Genomic DNA, 19,514 nt, shown 5'->3' on the forward strand with positions numbered 1-19,514 from the left:
ATATCAGTACACTGACCGCTGTCTCTCAGTCCCTCTCTCTCAGGGATATCTATACACCGACCAGTGTCTCTCAGTCCCTCTCTCTCAGGGATATCTGTACACTGACCAGTGTCTCTCAGTCCCTCTCACTCAGGGATATCTATTCACTGACCAGAGTATCTCAGTCCCACTCTGTTGGGGGGATCGTTGTACACTGACTGGTGTCTGTCAGTCCCTCTCTCTCAGGGATATCTGTATACTGACCAATGCCTCTCAGTCCCTCTCTCTCAGCGCGATATCTGTACACTGACCGCTGTCTCTCAGTCCCTCTCTCTCAGAGATATCTATACACCGAACAGTGTCTCTCAGTCCCTCTCTCTCAGGGATATCTGTACACTAACCGGTGTCTCTCAGTCCCTCTCTTTCAGAGATATCTGAACACTGACTGGTGTCTCTCAGTCCCTCTCTCTCAGCGGGATATCTGTACACTGACTGGTGTCTCTCGGTCCCTATCTCTCAGGGATATCTGTACACTGACCTGTGTCTCTCAGTCCCTCTCTCAGGGGATATCTGTACACTGACCGCTGTCTTTCAGTCCCTCTCTCTCAGGGGGATATCTGTACACTGACCGCTGTCTCTCAGTCCCTCTCTCTCAGGGATATCTGTGCACTTACTGGTGTCTCTCAGTCCCTCTCTCTCAGGGATATCTGTGCACCGACTCTTTTCTCTCAGTCCCTCTCTCTCAGGGGATATCTGTACACTGACCGCTGTCTTTCAGTCCCTCTCTCTCAGGGGGATATCTGTACACTAACCAGTGTCTCTCAGTCCCTCTCTCTCAGGGGGATATCTGTACACTGACTGGTGTCTCTCACTCCCACTCTCTCAGGGATATCTGAACACTGACTTGTGTCTCTCAGTCCCTCTCTCTCAGGGGGACATCTGTACACTGACTGCTGTCTCTCAGTCCCTCTTTCTCAGGGATATCTGTACACTGACCTGTGTCTCTCAGTCCCTCTCTCTCAGGGATATCTGTACACTGACTGGTGTCTCTCAGTCCCTCTCTCTCAGGGGATATCTGTACACTGACCTCTGTCTTTCAGTCCCTCTCTCTCAGGGGGATATCTGTACACTGACCGGTGTCTCTCAGTCCCTCTCTCTCAAAGATATCTCTGCACCAACCAGTGTCTCTCAGTCCCTCTCTCTCAGGGAGATCTGTACACTGACCGGTGTCTCTCAGTCCCTCTCTCTCAGGGATATCTATTCACTGACCAGAGTATCTCAGTCCCTCTCTGTTGGGGGGATGTTTGTACACTGACTGGTGTCTGTCAGTCCCTCTCTCTCAGGGATATCTGTATACTGACCAATGCCTCTAAGTTCCACTCTCTCAGAGGGATATCTGTACACTGACCGCTGTCTCTCAGTCCCTCTCTCTCAGGGATATATGTACACTGACCGCTGTCTCTCAGGCCCTATCTCTCAGGGATATCTGTACACTCAATGTTGTCTTTCAGTCCGTCTCTCTCAGGGATATCTGTACACTGACCATGTCCCTCAGTCACTCTCTCTCAGCGATATCTGTATACTGTCCGGTTTCTCTCAGTCCCTCTCTCTCAGTGAGATATCTGTACAGCGACCAATACCTCTCAGTCCCTCTCTCTCAGGGGGATATCTTTTGCAGTGACCCTTGTCTCTCAGTCTCTCTCAGGGATATATCTGTACACTGACCGCTGTCTTTCAGTCCCTCTCTCTCAGGGGGATATCTGTACACTAACCAGTGTCTCTCAGTCCCACTCTCTCAGGGGGATATCTGTACACTGACTGGTGTCTCTCAGTCCCTCTCTCTCTCAGGGATATCTGTACACTGACCGGTGTCTCTCAGTCCCTCTCTCTGAGGGATATCTGTACACTGACCAAGGCCTCTCAGTTCCTCTCTCTCAGGGGTATATCTGTGCACTGACCACTGTCTCTCAGTCCCTCTCTCTCAGGGATATATCTGTACACTGACTGGTGTCTGTCAGTCCCACTCTCTCAGGGATATATGTACACTGACCGCTGTCTCTCAGTCCCTCTCTCTCAGGGATATCTGTGCACTGACTGGTGTCTCTCAGTCCCTCTCTCTCAGGGATATCTGTGCACCGACTCTTTTCTCTCAGTCCCTCTCTCTCAGGGGATATCTGTACACTAACCGCTGTCTTTCAGTCCCTCTCTCTCAGGGGGATATCTGTACACTAACTGGTGTCTCTCAGTCCCTCTCTCTCAGGGGGATATCTGTACACTGACTGGTGTCTGTCAGTCCCTCTCTCTCAGGGGGATATCTGTACACTGACTGGTGTCTCTCAGTCCCTCTCTCTCAGGGATATCTGTACACTGACTGGTGTCTCTCAGTCCCTCTCTCTCAGGGGGATATCTGTACACTGACTGGTGTCTCTCAGTCCCTCTCTCTCAGGGGGACATCTGTACACTAACTGCTGTCTCTCAGTCCCTCTTTCTCAGGGATATCTGTACACTGACCTGTGTCTCTCAGTCCCTCTCTCTCAGGGATATCTGTACACTGACTGGTGTCTCTCAGTCCCTCTCTCTCAGGGGATATCTGTACACTGACCGCTGTCTTTCAGACTCTCTCTCTCAGGGGGATATCTGTACACTGACCGCTGTCACTCAGTCCCTCTCTCTCAGAGATATCTATACACCGACCAGTGTCTCTCAGTCTCTCTCTCTCAGGGATATCTGTACACTGACCAGTGTCTCTCAGTCCCTTTCTCTCAGGGATATCTATTCACTGACCAGAGTATCTCAGTCCCTCTCTGTTGGGGGGATCTTTGTACACTGACTGGTGTCTGTCAGTCCCTCTCTCTCAGGGATATCTGTATACTGACCAATGCCTCTCAGTCCCTCTCTCTCAGCGGGATATTTGTACACTGACCGCTGTCTCTCAGTCCCTCTCTCTCAGAGATATCTATACACCGACCAGTGTCTCTCAGTCCCTCTCTCTCAGGGATATCTGTACACTAACCGGTGTCTCTCAGTCCCTCTCTTTCAGAGATATCCGAACACTGACTGGTGTCTCTCAGTCCCTCTCTCTCAGCGGGATATCTGTACACTGACTGGTGTCTCTCAGTCCCTATCTCTCAGGGATATCTGTACACTGACCTGTGTCTCTCAGTCCCTCTCTCTCAGGGGATATCTGTACACTGACCGCTGTCTTTCAGTCCCTCTCTCTCAGGGGGATATCTGTACACTGACCGCTGTCTCTCAGTCCCTTTCTCTCAGGGATATCTGTGCACTTACTGGTGTCTCTCAGTCCCTCTCTCTCAGGGATATCTGTGCACCGACTCTTTTCTCTCAGTCCCTCTCTCTCAGGGGATATCTGTACACTGACCGCTGTCTTTCAGTCCCTCTCTCTCAGGGGGATATCTGTACACTAACCAGTGTCTCTCAGTCCCTCTCTCTCAGGGGGATATCTGTACACTGACTGGTGTCTCTCAGTCCCTCTCTCTCAGGGGGACATCTGTACACAGACTGCTGTCTCTCAGTCCCTCTTTCTCAGGGATATCTGTACACTGACCTGTGTCTCTCAGTCCCTCTCTCTCAGGGGGATATCTGTACACTGACCGGTGTCTCTCAGTCCCTCTCTACCAAAGATATCTCTGCACCGACCAGTGTCTCTCAGTCCCTCTCTCTCAGGGATATCTGTACACTGACCGGTGTCTCTCAGTCCCTCTCTCTCAGGGATATCTATTCACTGACCAGAGTATCTCAGTCCCTCTCTGTTGGGGGGATGTTTGTACACTGACTGGTGTCTGTCAGTCCCTCTCTCTCAGGGATATCTGTATACTGACCAATGCCTCTAAGTTCCACTGTCTCAGAGGGATATCTGTACACTGACCGCTGTCTCTCAGTCCCTCTCTCTCAGGGATATATGTACACTGACCGCTGTCTCTCAGGCCCTCTCTCTCAGGGATATCTGTACACTCAATGTTGTCTTTCAGTCCGTCTCTCTCAGTGATATCTGTACACTGACCATATCCCTCAGTCACTCTCTCTCAGGGATATCTGTGCACTGTCCGGTTTCTCTCAGTCCCTCTCTCTCACCGATATCTGTATACTGACTGATGTCTCTCAGTCCCTCTCCCTCAGTGAGATATCTGTACAGCGACCAATGCCTCTCAGTCCCTCTCTCTCAGGGGGATATCTTTTGCAGTGACCGGTGTCTCTCAGTCCCTCTCTCTGAGGGATATCTGTACACTGACCAATGCCTCTCAGTTCCTCTCTCTCAGGGGTATATCTGTGCACTGACCACTGTCTCTCAGTCCCTCTCTCTCAGGGATATATCTGTACACTGACTGGTGTCTGTCAGTCCCACTCTCTCAGGGATATATGTACACTGACCGCTGTCTCTCAGTCCCTCTCTCTCAGGGATATCTGTGCACTGACTGGTGTCTCTCAGTCCCTCTCTCTCAGGGATATCTGTGCACCGACTCTTTTCTCTCAGTCCCTCTCTCTCAGGGGATATCTGTACACTGACCGCTGTCTTTCAGTCCCTCTCTCTCAGGGGGATATCTGTACACTAACCGGTGTCTCTCAGTCCCTCTCTCTCAGGGGGATATCTGTACACTGACTGGTGTCTCTCAGTCCCACTCTCTCAGGGATATCTGTACACTGACCTGTGTCTCTCAGTCCCTCTCTCTCAGGGATATCTGTACACTGACTGGTGTCTCTCAGTCCCTCTCTCTCAGGGGATATCTGTACACTGACCTCTGTCTTTCAGTCCCTCTCTCTCAGGGGGATATCTGTACACTGACCGGTGTCTCTCTGTCCCTCTCTCTCAAAGATATCTACACACCGACCAGTGTCTCTCAGTCCCTCTCTCTCAGGGATATCTGTACACTGACCGGTGTCTCTCAGACCCTCTCTCTCAGGGATATCCATTCACTGACCAGAGTATCTCAGTCCCTCTCTGTTGGGGGGATGTTTGTACACTGACTGGTGTCTGTCAGTCCCTCTCTCTCAGGGATATCTGTATACTGACCAATGCCTCTAAGTTCCACTCTCTCATAGGGATATCTGTACACTGACCGCTGTCTCTCAGTCCCTCTCTCTCAGGGATTTATGTACACTGACCGCTGTCTCTCAGGCCCTCTCTCTCAGGGATATCTGTACACTCAATGGTGTCTTTCAGTCCGTCTCTCTCAGGGATATCTGTACACTGACCATGTCCCTCAGTCACTCTCTCTCAGGGATATCTGTACACTGACCGGATTCTCTCAGTCCCTCTCTCTCAGCGATATTTGTATTCTGACTGATGTCTCTCAGTCCCTCTCTCTCAGTGAGATATCTGTACAGTGACCAATGCCTCTCAGTCCCTCTCTCTCATGGGGATATCTTTTGCAGTGACCGTTGTCTCTCAGTCTCTATCAGGGATATATCTGTACACTGTCTGGTGTCTCTCAGGGGGATATCTGTACACTGACCGGTGTCTGTCAGTCCCACTCTCTCAGGGGAATATCTGTACACTGACTGGTGTCTCTCATTCCCTCTCTCTCTCAGGGATATCTGTACACTGACCGGTGTCTCTCAGTCCCTCTCTCTGAGGGATATCTGTACACTGACCAATGCCTCTCAGTTCCTTTCTCTCAGGGGTATATCTGTGCACTGACCACTGTCTCTCAGTCCCTCTCTCTCAGGGATATATATCTGTACACTGACTGGTGTCTGTCAGTCCCACTCTCTCAGGGATATATGTACACTGACCGCTGTCTCTCAGTCCCTCTTTCTCAGAGGGATATCTGTACGCTGACCAATGCCACTCAGTCCTGCTCTCTCAGGGATATCTGTACACTGACCGGTGTCTGTCAGTCCCACTCTCTCAGGGGGATATCTGTACACTGACTGGTGTCTCTCAGTCCCTCTCTCTCTCAGGGATATCTGTACACTGACCGGTGTCTCTCAGTCCCTCTCTCTGAGGGATATCTGTACACTGACCAATGTCTCTCAGTCTCTCTCAGGGATATATCTGAACACTGACTGGTGTCTCTCAGTCCCTCTCTCTCAGGGGGATATCTGTACACTGACCGGTGTCTGTCAGTCTCACTCTCTCAGGGGGATATCTGTACACTGACTGGTGTCTCTCAGTCCCTCTCTCTCTCAGGGATATCTGTACACTGACCGGTGTCTCTCAGTCCCTCTCTCTGAGGGATATCTGTACACTGACCAATGCCTCTCAGTCCCTCTCTCTCAGGAGGATATCTGTGCACTGACCACTGTCTCTCAGTCCCTCTCTCTCAGGGATATATCTGTACACTGACTGGTGTCTGTCAGTTCCACTCTCTCAGGGGGATATCTGTAAACCGACTGGTGTCTCTCAGTCCCTCTGTCTCTCAGGGATATCTGTACACTGACAGGTGTCTCTCATTCCCTCTCGCTCTCAGGGATATCTGTACACTGACCGGTGTCTCTCAGTCCCTCTCTCTCAGGGGCATATCTGTACACTGACTGGTGTCTCTCAGTCCCACTCTCTCAGGGATATCTGAACACTGACTTGTGTCTCTCAGTCCCTCTCTCTCAGGGATATCTGAACACTGACTGGTGTCTCTCAGTCCCTCTCTCTCAGCGGGATATCTGTACACTGACTGGTGTCTCTCAGTCCCAATCTCTCAGCGGGATATCTGTACACTAACCGGTGTCTCTCAGTCCCTCTCTCTCAGGGGGATATCTGTACACTGACTGGTGTCTCTCAGTCCCACTCTCTCAGGGATATCTGAACACTGACTTGTGTCTCTCAGTCCCTCTCTCTCAGGGGGACAGCTGTACACTGACTGCTGTCTCTCAGTCCCTCTTTCTCAGGGATATCTGTACACTGACCTGTGTCTCTCAGTCCATCTCTCTCTCTTTTTTTTTTTTTACAAAATTCTTTATTACAAATGTCGGTGCTATACAATATTTACAAACCCAGTGACTAACATATTTACTACACTACATACAGACAATACATCTTAAACCAATATATTGCCATCCTCATCAATGATGGCATTTACACCCCGCGGAGCCCAACGGTCCCGGAACACCTCTACGGTCGCCGTGGACTGTGCGTATTCCTTTTCAATGTTCACCCGGGCACGAACATACCCCCTAAACATAGCCAGGCAGTCCGCCCGGGGAGAACCTCCTGCCACCCTTTTCCAGGAGCCACGGATGGCAATTTTCGCCAGCCCCAGGAGCAAGTTGACAAGTCCATCTCTCTCAGGGATATCTGTACACTGACTGGTGTCTCTCAGTCCCTCTCTCTCAGGGGATATCTGTACACTGACCGCTGTCTTTCAGTCCCTCTCTCTCAGGGGGATATCTGTACACTGACCGCTGTCTCTCAGTCCCTCTCTCTCAGACATATCTATACACCGACCAGTGTCTCTCAGTCCCTCTCTCTCTCAGGGATATCTGTACACTGACCGGTGTCTCTCAGTCCCTCTCTCTGAGGGATATCTGTACACTGACCAATGTCTCTCAGTCTCTCTCAGGGATATAGCTGAACACTGACTGGTGTCTCTCAGTCCCTCTCTCTCAGGGGGATATCTGTACACTGACCGATGTCTGTCAGTCCCACTCTCTCAGGGGGATATCTGTACACTGACTGGTGTCTCTCAGTCCCTCTCTCTCTCAGGGATATCTGTACACTGACCGGTGTCTCTCAGTCCCTCTCTCTGAGGGATATCTGTACACTGACCAATGCCTCTCAGTCCCTCTCTCTCAGGAGGATATCTGTGCACTGACCACTGTCTCTCAGTCCCTCTCTCTCAGGGATATATCTGTACACTGACTGGTGTCTGTCAGTTCCACTCTCTCAGGGGGATATCTGTAAACCGACTGGTGTCTCTCAGTCCCTCTGTCTCTCAGGGATATCTGTACACTGACAGGTGTCTCTCATTCCCTCTCGCTCTCAGGGATATCTGTACACTGACCGGTGTCTCTCAGTCCCTCTCTCTCAGGGGCATATCTGTACACTGACTGGTGTCTCTCAGTCCCACTCTCTCAGGGATATCTGAACACTGACTAGTGTCTCTCAGTCCCTCTCTCTCAGGGATATCTGAACACTGACTGGTGTCTCTCAGTCCCTCTCTCTCAGCGGGATATCTGTACACTGACTGGTGTCTCTCAGTCCCAATCTATCAGCGGGATATCTGTACACTAACCGGTGTCTCTCAGTCCCTCTCTCTCAGGGGGATATCTGTACACTGACTGGTGTCTCTCAGTCCCACTCTCTCAGGGATATCTGAACACTGACTTGTGTCTCTCAGTCCCTCTCTCTCAGGGGGACATCTGTACACTGACTGCTGTCTCTCAGTCCATCTTTCTCAGGGATATCTGTACACTGACCTGTGTCTCTCAGTCCCTCTCTCTCAGGGATATCTGTACACTGACTGGTGTCTCTCAGTCCCTCTCTCTCAGGGGATATCTGTACACTGACCGCTGTCTTTCAGTCCCTCTCTCTCAGGGGGATATCTGTACACTGACCGCTGTCTCTCAGTCCCTCTCTCTCAGAGATATCTATACACTGACCTGTGTCTCTCAGTCCCTCTCTCTCAGGGATATCTGTACACTAACCGGTGTCTCTCAGTCCCTCTCTCTCAGAGATATCTGAACACTGACTGGTGTCTCTCAGTCCCTCTCTCTCAGCGGGATATCTGTACACTGACCTGTGTCTCTCAGTCCCTCTCTCTCAGGGGATATCTGTACACTGACCGCTGTCTTTCAGTCCCTCTCTCTCAGGGGGATATCTGTACACTGACCGCTGTCTCTCAGTCCCTCTCTCTCAGGGATATCTGTGCACTGACTGGTGTCTCTCAGTCCCTCTCTCTCAGGGATATCTGTGCACCGACTCTTTTCTCTCAGTCCCTCTCTCTCAGGGGATATCTGTACACTGACCGCTGTCTTTCAGTCCCTCTCTCTCAGGGGGATATCTGTACACTAACCAGTGTCTCTCAGTCCCTCTCTCTCAGGGGGATATCTGTACACTGACTGGTGTCTCTCAGTCCCACTCTCTCAGGGATATCTGAACACTGACTTGTGTCTCTCAGTCCCTCTCTCTCAGGGGGACATCTGTACACTGACTGCTGTCTCTCAGTCCCTCTTTCTCAGGGATATCTGTACACTGACATGTGTCTCTCAGTCCCTCTCTCTCAGGGATATCTGTACACTAACCGGTGTCTCTCAGTCCCTCTCTCTCAGGGGGATATCTGTACACTGACTGGTGTCTCTCAGTCCCACTCCCTCAGGGATATCTGTACACTGACCTGTGTCTCTCAGTCCCTCTCTCTCAGGGATATCTGTACACTGACTGGTGTCTCTCAGTGCCTCTCTCTCAGGGGATATCTGTACACTGACCTCTGTCTTTCAGTCCCTCTCTCTCAGGGGGATATCTGTACACTGACCGGTGTTTCTCAGTCCCTCTCTGTCAAAGATATCTATACACCGACGAGTGTCTCTCAGTCCCTCTCTCTCAGGGATATCTGTACACTGACCGGTGTCTCTCATTCCTTTCTCTCAGGGATATCTATTCACTGACCAGAGTATCTCAGTCCCTCTCTGTTGGGGGGATGTTTGTACACTGACTTGTGTCTGTCAGTCCCTCTCTCTCAGGGATATCTGTATACTGACCAATGCCTCTAAGTTCCACTCTCTCAGAGGGTTATCTGTACACTGACCGCTGTCTCTCAGTCCCTCTCTCTCAGGGATATATGTACACTGACCGCTGTCTCTCAGGCCCTCTCTCTCAGGGATATCTGTACACTCAATGGTGTCTTTCAGTCCGTCTCTCTCAGGGATATCTGTACACTGACCATGTCCCTCAGTCACTCTCTCTCAGGGATATCTGTACACTGACCGGATTCTCTCAGTCCCTCTCTCTCAGCGATACCTGTATACTGACTGATGTCTCTCAGTCCCTCTCTCTCAGTGAGATATCAGTACAGTGACCAATGCCTCTCAGTCCCTCTCTCTCAGGGGGATATCTTTTGCAGAGACCGTTGTCTCTCAGTCTCTCTCAGGGATATATCTGTACACTGTCTGGTGTCTCTCAGTCCTTCTCTCTCAGGGGGATATCTGTACACTGACCAGTGTCTGTCAGTCCCACTCTCTCAGGGGGATATCTGTACACTGACTGGTGTCTCTCAGTCCCTCTCTCTCTCAGGGATATCTGTACACTGACCGGTGTCTCTCAGTCCCTCTCTCTGAGGGATATCTGTACACTGACCAATGACTCTCAGTTCCTCTCTCTCAGGGGTATATCTGTGCACTGACCACTGTCTCTCAGTCCCTCTCTCTCAGGGATATATCTCTACACTGACTGGTGTCTGTCAGTCCCACTCTCTCAGGGATATATGTACACTGACCGCTGTCTCTCAGTCCCTCTTTCTCAGAGGGATATCTGTACGCTGACCAATGCCACTCAGTCCTGCTCTCTCAGGGATATCTGTACACTGACCGCTGTCTCTCAGGCCCTCTCTCTCAGGGATATCTGTACACTGAATGGTGTCTTTCAGTCCGTCTCTCTCAGGGATATCTGTACACTGACCATGGCCCTCAGTCACTCTCTCTCAGGGATATCTGTACACTGACCGGTGTCTCTCAGTCCCTCTCTCTCGGCGATATCTGTATACTGACTGATGTCTCACAGTCCCTCTCTCTCAGTGAGATATCTGTACACTGACCAATGCCTCTCAGTCCCTCTCTCTAAGGGGGATATCTTTTGCAGTGACCAATGTCTCTCAGTCTCTCTCAGGGATATATCTGTACACTGACTGGTGTCTCTCAGTCCCTCTCTCTCAGGGGGATATCTGTACACTGACCGGTGTCTGTCAGTCCCACTCTCTCAGGGGGATATCTGTACACTGACTGGTGTCTCTCAGTCCCTCTCTCTCTCAGGGATATCTGTACACTGACCGGTGTCTCTCAGTCCCTCTCTCTGAGGGATATCTGTACACTGACCAATGCCTCTCAGTCCCTCTCTCTCAGGAGGATATCTGTGCACTGACCACTGTCTCTCAGTCCCTCTCTCTCAGGGATATATCTGTACACTGACTGGTGTCTGTCACTTCCACTCTCTCAGGGGGATATCTGTAAACCGACTGGTGTCTCTCAGTCCCTCTGTCTCTCAGGGATATCTGTACACTGACAGGTGTCTCTCATTCCCTCTCGCTCTCAGGGATATCTGTACACTGACAGGTGTCTCTCATTCCCTCTCGCTCTCAGGGATATCTGTACACTGACCGGTGTCTCTCAGTCCCTCTCTCTCAGGGGCATATCTGTACACTGACTGGTGTCTCTCAGTCCCACTCTCTCAGGGATATCTGAACACTGACTTGTGTCTCTCAGTCCCTCTCTCTCAGGGATATCTGAACACTGACTGGTGTCTCTCAGTCCCTCTCTCTCAGCGGGATATCTGTACACTGACTGGTGTCTCTCAGTCCCAATCTCTCAGGGGGATATCTGTTCACTAACCGGTGTCTTCCAGTCCCTCTCTCTCAGGGGGATATCTGTACACTGACTGGTGTCTCTCAGTCCCACTCTCTCAGGGATATCTGAACACTGACTTGTGTCTCTCAGTCCCTCTCTCTCAGGGGGACATCTGTACACTGACTGCTGTCTCTCAGTCCCTCTTTCTCAGGGATATCTGTACACTGACCTGTGTCTCTCAGTCCCTCTCTCTCAGGGATATCTGTACACTGACTGGTGTCTCTCAGGCCCTCTCTCTCAGGGGATATCTGTACACTGACCGCTGTCTTTCAGTCCCTCTCTCTCAGGGATATATCTGTACACTGACCGCTGTCTCTCAGTCCCTCTCTCTCAGAGATATCTGTACACTGACCGGTGTCTCTCAGTCCCTCTCTCTCAGGGATATCTATTCACTGACAAGAGTATCTCAGTCCCTCTCCGTTGGGGGGATGTTTGTACACTGACTGGTGTCTGTCAGTCCCCCTCTCTCAGGGATATCTGTATACTGACCAATGCCTCTCAGTCCCTCTCTCTCAGAGGGATATCTGTACACTGACCGCTGTCTCTCAGTCCCTCTCTCTCAGAGATATCTATACACCGACCAGTGTCTCTCAGTCCCTCTCTCGCAGGGATATCTGTACACTAACCAGTGTCTCTCAGTCCCTCTCTCTCACAGATATCTGAACACTGACTGGTGTCTCTCAGTCCCTCTCTCTCAGGGATATCTGTACACTGACCTGTGTCTCTCAGTCCCTCTCTCTCAGGGGATATCTGTACACTGACCGCTGTCTTTCAGTCCCTCTCTCTCAGGGGGATATCTGTACACTGACCGCTGTCTCTCAGTCCCTCTGTCTCAGGGATATCTGTACACTGACCGCTGTCTCTCAGTCCCTCTCTCTCAGGGATATCTGTGCACCGACTCTTTTCTCTCAGTCCCTCTCTCTCAGGGGATATCTGTACACTGACCGTTGTCTTTCAGTCCCTCTCTCTCAGGGGGATATCTGTACACTAACCAGTGTCTCTCAGTCCCTCTCTCTCAGGGGGATATCTGTACACTGACCGGTGTCTCTCAGTCCCTCTCTCTCAAAGATATCTATACACCGACCAGTGTCTCTCAGTCCCTCTCTCTCAGGGATATCTGTACACTGACCGGTGTCTCTCAGTCCCTCTCTCTCAGGGATATCTATTCACTGACCAGAGTATCTCAGTCCCTCTCTGTTGGGGGGATGTTTGTACACTGACTGGTGTCTGTCAGTCCCTCTCTCTCAGGGATATCTGTATACTGACCAATGCCGCTCAGTTCCACTCTCTCAGAGGGATATCTGTACACTGACCGCTGTCTCTCAGTCCCTCTCTCTCAGGGATATATGTACACTGACCGCTGTCTCTCAGGCCCTCTCTCTCAGGGATATCTGTACACTCAATGGTGTCTTTCAGTCCGTCTCTCTCAGGGATATCTGTACACTGACCATGTCCCTCAGTCACTCTCTCTCAGGGATATCTGTACACTGACCGGTTTCTCTCAGTCCCCCTCTCTCAGGGGGATATCTTTCGCAGTGACCGTTGTCTCACAGTCTCTCTCAGGGATATATCTGTACACTGACCGGTGTCTGTTAGTCCCACTCTCTCAGGGATATATGTACACTGACCGCTGTCTCTCAGTCCCTCTCTCTCAGGGATATCTGTGCACTGACTGGTGTCTCTCAGTCCCTCCCTCTCAGGGATATCTGTGCACAGACTCTTTTCTCTCAGTCCCTCTCTCTCAGGGGGATATCTGTACACTAACCGGTGTCTCTCAGTCCCTCTCCCTCAGGGGGATATCTGTACACTGACTGGTGTCTCTCAGTACCACTCTCTCAGGGATATCTGAACACTGACTTGTGTCTCTCAGTCCCTCTCTCTCAGGGGGACATCTGTACACTGACTGCTGTCTCTCAGTCCCTCTTTCTCAGGGATATCTGTACACTGACCTGTGTCTCTCAGTCCCTCTCTCTCAGGGATATCTGTACACTGACTGGTGTCTCTCAGTCCTTCTCTCTCAGGGGATATCTGTACACTGAACTCTGTCTTTCAGTCCCTCTCTCTCAGGGGGATATATGTACACTGACCGGTGTCTCTCAGTCCCTCTCTCTCAAAGATATCTATACACCGACCAGTGTCTCTCAGTCCCTCTCTCTCAGGGATATCTGTACACTGACCGGTGTCTCTCAGTCCCTCTCTCTCAGGGATATCTATTCACTGACCAGAGTCTCTCAGTCCCTCTCTCTCAGGGATATCTATTCACTGACCAGAGTATCTCAGTCCCTCTCTGTTGGGGGGATGTTTGTACACTGACTGGTGTCTGTCAGTCCCTCTCTCTCAGGGATATCTGTATACTGACCAATGCCTCTAAGTTCCACTCTCTCAGAGGGATATCTGTACACTGACCACTGTCTCTCAGTCCCTCTCTCTCAGGGATATATGTACACTGACCGCTGTCTCTCAGGACCTCTCTCTCAGGGATATCTGTACACTCAATGGTGTCTTTCAGTCCGTCTCTCTCAGGGATATCTGTACACTGACCATGTCCCTCAGTCACTCTCTCTCAGGGATATCTGTACACTGACCGGATTCTCTCAGTCCCTCTCTCTCAGCGATACCTGTATACTGACTGATGTCTCTCAGTCCCTCTCTCTCAGTGAGATATCAGTACAGTGACCAATGCCTCTCAGTCCCTCTCTCTCAGGGGGATATCTTTTGCAGAGACCGTTGTCTCTCAGTCTCTCTCAGGGATATATCTGTACACTGTCTGGTGTCTCTCAGTCCTTCTCTCTCAGGGGGATATCTGTACACTGACCGGTGTCTGTCAGTCCCACTCTCTCAGGGGGATATCTGTACACTGACTGGTGTCTCTCAGTCCCTCTCTCTCTCAGGGATATCTGTACACTGACCGGTGTCTCTCAGTCCCTCTCTCTGAGGGATATCTGTACACTGACCAATGACTCTCAGTTCCTCTCTCTCAGGGGTATATCTGTGCACTGACCACTGTCTCTCAGTCCCTCTCTCTCAGGGATATATCTGTACACTGACTGGTGTCTGTCAGTCCCACTCTCTCAGGGATATATGTACACTGACCGCTGTCTCTCAGTCCCTCTTTCTCAGAGGGATATCTGTACGCTGACCAATGCCACTCAGTCCTGCTCTCTCAGGGATATCTGTACACTGACCGCTGTCTCTCAGGCCCTCTCTCTCAGGGATATCTGTACACTGAATGGTGTCTTTCAGTCCGTCTCTCTCAGGGATATCTGTACACTGACCATGGCCCTCAGTCACTCTCTCTCAGGGATATCTGTACACTGACCGGTGTCTCTCAGTCCCTCTCTCTCGGCGATATCTGTATACTGACTGATGTCTCACAGTCCCTCTCTCTCAGTGAGATATCTGTACACTGACCAATGCCTCTCAGTCCCTCTCTCTAAGGGGGATATCTTTTGCAGTGACCAATGTCTCTCAGTTCCTCTCTCTCAGGGGTATATCTGTGCACTGACCAATGTCTCTCAGTTCCTCTCTCTCAGGGGTATATCTGTGCACTGACCAATGCCTCTCAGTCCCTCTCTCTAAGGGGGATATCTTTTGCAGTGACCGTTGTCTCTCAGTCTCTCTCAGGGATATATCTGTACACTGTCTGGTGTCTCTCAGTCCTTCTCTCTCAGAGGGATATCTGTACACTGACCGGTGTCTGTCAGTCCCACTCTCTCAGGGGGATATCTGTACACTGACTGGTGTCTCTCAGTCCCTCTCTCTCTCAGGGATATCTGTACACTGACCGGTGTCTCTCATTCCCTCTCGCTCTCAGGGATATCTGTACACTGACGGGTGTCTCTCTCAGTCCCTCTCTCTCAGGGGCATATCTGTACACTGACTGGTGTCTCTCAGTCCCACTCTCTCAGGGATATCTGAACACTGACTTGTGTCTCTCAGTCCCTCTCTCTCAGGGATATCTGAACACTGACTGGTGTCTCTCAGTCCCTCTCTCTCAGCGGGATATCTGTACACTGACTGGTGTCTCTCAGTCCCAATCTATCAGCGGGATATCTGTACACTAACCGGTGTCTCTCAGTCCCTCTCTCTCAGGGGGATATCTGTACACTGACTGGTGTCTCTCAGTCCCACTCTCTCAGGGATATCTGAACACTGACTTGTGTCTCTCAGTCCCTCTCTCTCAGGGGGACATCTGTACACTGACTGCTGTCTCTCAGTCCATCTTTCTCAGGGATATCTGTACACTGACCTGTGTCTCTCAGTCCCTCTCTCTCAGGGATATCAGTACACTGACTGGTGTCTCTCTGTCCCTCTCTCTCAGGGGATATCTGTACACTGACCGCTGTCTTTCAGTCCCTCTCTCTCAGGGGGATATCTGTACACTGACCGCTGTCTCTCAGTCCCTCTCTCTCAGAGATATCTATACACCGACCTGTGTCTCTCAGTCCCTCTCTCTCAGGGATATCTGTACACTAACCGGTGTCTCTCAGTCCCTCTCTCTCAGAGATATCTGAACACTGACTGGTGTCTCTCAGTCCCTCTCTCTCAGCGGGATATCTGTACACTGACCTGTGTCTCTCAGTCCCTCTCTCTCAGGGGATATCTGTACACTGACCGCTGTCTTTCAGTCCCTCTCTCTCAGGGGGATATCTGTACACTGACCGCTGTCTCTCAGTCCCTCTCTCTCAGGGATATCTGTGCACTGACTGGTGTCTCTCAGTCCCTCTCTGTCAGGGATATCTGTGCACCGACTCTTTTCTCTCAGTCCCTCTCTCTCAGGGGATATCTGTACACTGACCGCTGTCTTTCAGTCCCTCTCTCTCAGGGGGATATCTGTACACTAACCAGTGTCTCTCAGTCCCTCTCTCTCAGGGGGATATCTGTACACTGACTGGTGTCTCTCAGTCCCACTCTCTCATTGATATCTGAACACTGACTTGTGTCTCTCAGTCCCTCTCTCTCAGGGGGACATCTGTACACTGACTGCTGTCTCTCAGTCCCTCTTTCTCAGGGATATCTGTACACTGACCTGTGTCTCTCAGTCCCTCTCTCTCAGGGATATCTGTACACTAACCGGTGTCTCTCAGTCCCTCTCTCTCAGGGGGATATCTGTACACTGACTGGTGTCTCTCAGTCCCACTCTCTCAGGGATATCTGTACACTGACCTGTGTCTCTCAGTCCCTCTCTCTCAGGGATATCTGTACACTGACTGGTGTCTCTCAGTGCCTCTCTCTCAGGGGATATCTGTACACTGACCTCTGTCTTTCAGTCCCTCTCTCTCAGGGGGATATCTGTACACTGACCGGTGTTTCTCAGTCCCTCTCTGTCAAAGATATCTATACACCGACGAGTGTCTCTCAGTCCCTCTCTCTCAGGGATATCTGTACACTGACCGGTGTCTCTCATTCCTTTCTCTCAGGGATATCTATTCACTGACCAGAGTATCTCAGTCCCTCTCTGTTGGGGGGATGTTTGCACACTGACTGGTGTCTGTCAGTCCCTCTCTCTCAGGGATATCTGTATACTGACCAATGCCTCTAAGTTCCACTCTCTCAGAGGGTTATCTGTACACTGACCGCTGTCTCTCAGTCCCTCTCTCTCAGGGATATATGTACACTGACCGCTGTCTCTCAGGCCCTCTCTCTCAGGGATATCTGTACACTCAATGGTGTCTTTCAGTCCGTCTCTCTCAGGGATATCTGTACACTGACCATGTCCCTCAGTCACTCTCTCTCAGGGATATCTGTACACTGACCGGATTCTCTCAGTCCCTCTCTCTCAGCGATACCTGTATACTGACTGATGTCTCTCAGTCCCTCTCTCTCAGTGAGATATCAGTACAGTGACCAATGCCTCTCAGTCCCTCTCTCTCAGGGGGATATCTTTTGCAGAGACCGTTGTCTCTCAGTCTCTCTCAGGGATATATCTGTACACTGTCTGGTGTCTCTCAGTCCTTCTCTCTCAGGGGGATATCTGTACACTGACCGGTGTCTGTCAGTCCCACTCTCTCAGGGGGATATCTGTACACTGACTGGTGTCTCTCAGTCCCTCTCTCTCTCAGGGATATCTGTACACTGACCGGTGTCTCTCAGTCCCTCTCTCTGAGGGATATCTGTACACTGACCAATGACTCTCAGTTCCTCTCTCTCAGGGGTATATCTGTGCACTGACCACTGTCTCTCAGTCCCTCTCTCTCAGGGATATATCTGTACACTGACTGGTGTCTGTCAGTCCCACTCTCTCAGGGATATATGTACACTGACCGCTGTCTCTCAGTCCCTCTTTCTCAGAGGGATATCTGTACGCTGACCAATGCCACTCAGTCCTGCTCTCTCAGGGATATCTGTACACTGACCGCTGTCTCTCAGGCCCTCTCTCTCAGGGATATCTGTACACTGAATGGTGTCTTTCAGTCCGTCTCTCTCAGGGATATCTGTACACTGACCATGGCCCTCAGTCACTCTCTCTCAGGGATATCTGTACACTGACCGGTGTCTCTCAGTCCCTCTCTCTCGGCGATATCTGTATACTGACTGATGTCTCACAGTCCCTCTCTCTCAGTGAGATATCTGTACACTGACCAATGCCTCTCAGTCCCTCTCTCTAAGGGGGATATCTTTTGCAGTGACCAATGTCTCTCAGTCTCTCTCAGGGATATATCTGTACACTGACTGGTGTCTCTCAGTCCCTCTCTCTCAGGGGGATATCTGTACACTGACCGGTGTCTGTCAGTCCCACTCTCTCAGGGGGATATCTGTACACTGACTGGTGTCTCTCAGTCCCTCTCTCTCTCAGGGATATCTGTACACTGACCGGTGTCTCTCAGTCCCTCTCTCTGAGGGACATCTGTACACTGACCAATGCCTCTCAGTCCCTCTCTCTCAGGAGGATATCTGTGCACTGACCACTGTCTCTCAGTCCCTCTCTCTCAGGGGGATATCTGTACACTGACCGCTGTCTCTCAGTCCCTCTCTCTCAGGGATATCTGTGCACTGACTGGTGTCTCTCAGTCCCTCTCTCTCAGGGATATCTGTGCACCGACTCTTTTCTCTCAGTCCCTCTCTCTCAGGGGATATCTGTACACTGACCGCTGTCTTTCAGTCCCTCTCTCTCAGGGGGATATCTGTACACTAACCAGTGTCTCTCAGTCCCTCTCTCTCAGGGGGATATCTGTACACTGACTGGTGTCTCTCAGTCCCACTCTCTCAGGGATATCTGAACACTGACTTGTGTCTCTCAGTCCCTCTCTCTCAGGGGGACATCTGTACACTGACTGCTGTCTCTCAGTCCCTCTTTCTCAGGGATATCTGTACACTGACCTGTGTCTCTCAGTCCCTCTCTCTCAGGGATATCTGTACACTAACCGGTGTCTCTCAGTCCCTCTCTCTCAGGGGGATATCTGTACACTGACTGGTGTCTCTCAGTCCCACTCTCTCAGGGATATCTGTACACTGACCTGTGTCTCTCAGTCCCTCTCTCTCAGGGATATCTGTACACTGACTGGTGTCTCTCAGTGCCTCTCTCTCAGGGGATATCTGTACACTGACCTCTGTCTTTCAGTCCCTCTCTCTCAGGGGGATATCTGTACACTGACCGGTGTTTCTCAGTCCCTCTCTGTCAAAGATATCTATACACCGACGAGTGTCTCTCAGTCCCTCTCTCTCAGGGATATCTGTACACTGACCGGTGTCTCTCATTCCTTTCTCTCAGGGATATCTATTCACTGACCAGAGTATCTCAGTCCCTCTCTGTTGGGGGGATGTTTGTACACAGACTGGTGTCTGTCAGTCCCTCTCTCTCAGGGATATCTGTATACTGACCAATGCCTCTAAGTTCCACTCTCTCAGAGGGTTATCTGTACACTGACCGCTGTCTCTCAGTCCCTCTCTCTCAGGGATATATGTACACTGACCGCTGTCTCTCAGGCCCTCTCTCTCAGGGATATCTGTACACTCAATGGTGTCTTTCAGTCCGTCTCTCTCAGGGATATCTGTACACTGACCATGTCCCTCAGTCACTCTCTCTC

Source organism: Mobula hypostoma, chromosome 5 (assembly GCF_963921235.1).
Source record: "Mobula hypostoma chromosome 5, sMobHyp1.1, whole genome shotgun sequence".
Classification (NCBI taxonomy): Eukaryota; Metazoa; Chordata; class Chondrichthyes; order Myliobatiformes; family Myliobatidae; genus Mobula; species Mobula hypostoma.